Below are 4,760 nucleotides of genomic sequence, written 5' to 3'. Positions count from 1 at the left end.
GTCGGGTTTGCAAAAGCCATCCATCGCATGGAAGCTTGATGCCTTTCACACACTGAAGATTATCTGGCAACAAGCTGTGTCGACGAATCTCTGGATATGGTGATTCATGAAACCCATGGTATGATGTGTAAACACAGTTCCCCCTGGCGAATGGAAGTTGCATAGCACGGTAATCATCGCCGGTGATATGATCGATGATTGGTTGGATGATAGGATAATTGAGCCCGAGGAACATGGAGTGGTTGCCGAGGCTGTAAACCCGCCTCCAGTTGAATACGCCTGGCCCAACGGAGCTGGGATCTTTCTCGAACACGAAGCAGCCATAGCCATCAATGTCACGAACGCCCCAGGCATTGTACTGCATGTGGTTTGATGAAATGGTTTGGTCAATTTGGTACGTGCAAATGAGCATCAAATGACCGCCGTCAGCTGAACGAGCGATAAACCACCACCCATCGGCTGGTATGATTCCAGGTCCTGGAATCATGAAGGCCAGCGCATTTGCGTCTGCTGCAACAATTCAAATTGGAGACCAAAAGGACAAAAATAAACAATCATGTTCAGAGTATGTGTGGAATTAAGATTATTATAACAGTGACACATATCATAGACAGAGAATTGCAATGCCGTGGTCATAATCATACCCCAAGTTAAAAAAATAAGCCAATGGCTTTCATATTCTAGCAATATATCATGGTTCAAACATCATGTAACAATGAGAGGAAAACAGATATGACAGGGCCTACTCATATTCTACCATAGCACTTACTACAGTTATCATATCAACTCTAAGCAATAACATGCGTTGTTATAAAAATCCTGGAAATGAGAGTAACATATAGCAATCATGAGGTTATACTCATAATATCTATTCTAACAATCATTAGATGCCAATTGTTCTCATATCAACTCTAACAATAACATGTGTGGTCATAAAAATCTAGGAAATGAGAGGAACATATAGCAATGATGTGGCTATAGACATACTATATATTAGAAATTTGTAACAATGAAAAGGCAGTCGTATTCATAAGGTAAAGATGAGATGAGATAGAACAATTACACGATGATAGATTCCAACAGTATAGGCAGCCAATCTGTGTGTCTACCGCGTAAACGATGCCATCATGCACTATAGCATCAGACAAAAATGTTGGCTGAAGAGGATTGACGATGAGCCATAACCATGTATGGCGACCGGATTCCAGATAGACTAATCCCATGTTGAACACGACAATGAGCTTGTAATCCATGTAGTCTTCTGATGGTGTGGGCACTTCGCAGATTACAACCTTCAGCAAACAGATGTCGAGCCAAAAGCTCGACATGTCTCATGCGTAGTAGGCAGGAGTGTCTGGCGGGCCGCGAGGCTCAATGGCGGCGGTATCCAACTATGGAAGGGTGATCTCTCGCTGGGTGTAGATATCCACGAGACGCCACGGACTACCGGATTGGTGGATGAGGACGATCTAGTTGGCCTTCATGCCCACGCAGTAGTGGCCGCACATGAAGGATAGGTGGACGGGTAGTGGTAGCATGTCGAGGGGAACCACGGCAACCCCCGTAGGATCGTCAAGTCGGTGTTTGGGCCACCTGCGAGGATCGGGCATCAGCAAGCAGGGTGTCTTGAAAAGAGCCGGCCGGTTGCAGACGAGTAGACGGTACAAAGACACCGAGCATGCGGCCAGACGGACGGTGCTGAGCAGGTCCATACGATTACAGATCTGCTCCAAGAGAACATCGGGGAAGGAATTCCGATCGCGGCTCTGCGTGTCAGTCGGTTCTGCCATAGGGTTTTTTAGGGCGCTGAGTGACTGGGGTTTTCGGTGCCTGCGAGCCAGCGGGGAAGTGGATTCGGGCGGGCGAGCGAAGAAGATGGCATGTGTGGCCGAGCAGTGAGCGGGGGATATGGTACGCGCGAGCTACCAAGGTAGATGGCGCGGGCGGGCGAGCAGTGAGCGGGGGGAAATGGTGTGCGGCCGACGATGGGGAAGAGAGGAGGAAGAAGAAGAGAGGAGGAAGAAGAGTGAAAGACGGGGAAGAAAGTGCATTAAATCTCAATTCTACTAGTACTACTACCAGGATATACCGTCCTTCGGAGTGTAAATAGTTACGCCGATGACATGTGGGTCTACCTCAAGAGGGCCCATATGTTAGTTAATGGAGGAGAGAGGTGCGTAGTCGTATTTGCGGAAGCGTGCTCCACTGGCAAACATGATGGCAGTACTGGGTAAGGCTGATTTAGTAACACCAACACGCTGGTTCAGCTTATTAATTAAGTGTCCCATCTGCTGCAGCGTGTATTGTCACTTCACTGTGAAGACTAGTTGAATAGTTCTCTCTGACTGAGATGGGGAATAATGGATCGCGAAGACTTCCTATCTACAGTATCCCTATGCCTGTACGCTCAGGCCCCTCCCAATGCTCCGCCTTGTACAGGTGCTAAGGCTGCCATGTAGGCAAAAAGTCTGATGTGGCAAGGTAATTAAGAGGAGAGATAAGTGTGGTGACCCCAGTACTAAGCGCGAGAACCTAGACAAAAGACTTAAATGGAAGAATCCCACCAATGCATGAAGAACTTTAGTTACAAAATCATTAAATAAAGGATGCTTAGCACCAACAAGTTAAGCACCTATGCATTGGGAGCTTTAGTTGCTAAAGTTTTTAATGTGCTTAGCACCCCATGTAAGCACCGATGCATTGGAAGTAGCCTCATCCTGTCCAACAAGATGAAACATTGGCCAAGGCACCCGGCGCCAATAATGTAGGAGTACTAGTACTACCTCCTTTCCGGTTTATAGGGCTCAATTCAAAAATCTCATCAACCAAGGTAGATGATGAGTGGTGGAATAATTTTTGTAGTTTGCAAAAACACTCAATTAATGCACTCGTTTTCCTCAAAAAATTATGTTTACCAATGCATTAATTTTGTGTCAAACTTTGACCATCTACTCCCTCCATCCAGGTGAATAAGTCATCTTTGGTTGTGCACCGTGACCAAGGAGGGGAAAACAAGAGAACTTAATGTTTATTTGCTACTCCCTCCGTTCCTAAATATTGTCTTTTTAGACATTCAAATGGAATACAACATACGGATGTATGTAGACATATTTTAGAGTGTAGATTCACTCATTTTGCTCCGTACGTAGTCACTTGTTGAAATCTCTAGAAAGACAAATACTCCGTATTTGGGAACAGAGGGAGGCTTTTACTCCGTATTTGGGAACAGAGGGAGTATCACCATATGGAGGGAACAGAGGAAGCTTGAAATATGAACATGTCAATGCGAGGGAGTAAAAGCCTCATGCATGCATGCATGCAACATGCAACACTCACACGTACACATGGACACACGCAACACTCACGCACCCATGCGGCACACAGCACACGACGCAACACACACGCTCACGCTCAAGTGCTCAACCTACTCCCTACGTCCGTGAAAGACTGTACATTTAGAGATTTACACATTGACCAGGGCATAATTAACGCCCAAAAGTAGCAGACTTATGTGTGCATGCGACCATTGAGAGAAGAAGATTAAATGAAGGTTGTTGCATGCTGTAATTAAGGATAGACATATAGCCTATAGCTAGAGCACAAGTTGGTGCATTAGTCAATGAATATCGATTTTAGATTAAAGGCTAAATGCATTGGAAGTGTAGATGTACACTCTTTGTTTTGTGTACACTCTTTGTTGGAAGACCGAGGGAGTACACGTGCATGCACTCACATACACAGCCAGGGTGGTTCGCGCGCAAGGGTTAGACTCCTGTCACGCCTGCGTAAAGTTTTGTTTAACTGATTTCTTTGCTCTGCCACCTGACATGTGGGACCTAGAAACCAAGTGACAATTTAACCAGTCAACAAAGTGCCACGTCGACTATGTGGCCGGTCAGTAGGGTGCAATACGGTCCTCTATGATGAGCTAGTGATCATATAATCAATGCAAAACTATATATAGTGACCGTAAAGAGCGTATTGTTACATACGTTGACTGCCAGTGTATTTTTCTTGTTTCAAATTAAGCCATATTAACCGGAAAGGACTAGTACTAGTACTGCTTTGATGTGTCCCGTCAACTCACCGAACAAGGAGAAGCTTGCCTACTAGGCCTCTCCCTCACCCACGTGCGCGGTGGCTCGCGGGACGAGGAGAGGGTTTTGACTACAGCGCCCTCTCCCTCGCCCTCGCAGTGGACGTGCAGCAGTTCAATCGGTGTCAGATTGCCAGAAGCATATTGTACCGTAGTATCATCATTGTTGGACCTTCCGAAGAGGCGAAGAGCCAAGTGCAAGGTTCACACGAGTATGAACTGTTGAACCTCCCAAAGAGGCAAAGAGCCAAGCGCAAGGTTTTATAGGAGTTGTCGTCCTAGTAGGAGTATACTACAACTATGGTGAACGATGCTACTGTATGATGCCGCCACATCACCTATCCAAAGCTGTGCCACCTTTTTTCTCAAAGAGCGTGTTGGAGCCCGTGTAACAACCACACAAGTTGCACGTACACATGGCACATTTACTAGTAATAAATTCTATAGGGCAAATGCCAGTATGCCACACAAGTTCATCTCCAATTCATGTGATAAATTTGTGCACGACTAGTCTACATATATTCACAGCGCTACCGTTCACAATTTACCATACCCCACTTACCCGTTATAGATGGGCTACATGTCCTCCTCCAGGTTCCAGTCCCAAGTGTTCTTCATGGATGGCACTATCCATAGCGGTGGGCAACGGGAATCATTGTCGGAG

The sequence above is a fragment of the Triticum aestivum genome, chromosome 2D, assembly GCF_018294505.1.
Source record: "Triticum aestivum cultivar Chinese Spring chromosome 2D, IWGSC CS RefSeq v2.1, whole genome shotgun sequence".
Taxonomy (NCBI): Eukaryota; Viridiplantae; Streptophyta; class Magnoliopsida; order Poales; family Poaceae; genus Triticum; species Triticum aestivum.
Note: the sequence above shows the minus strand (reverse complement) of the source record.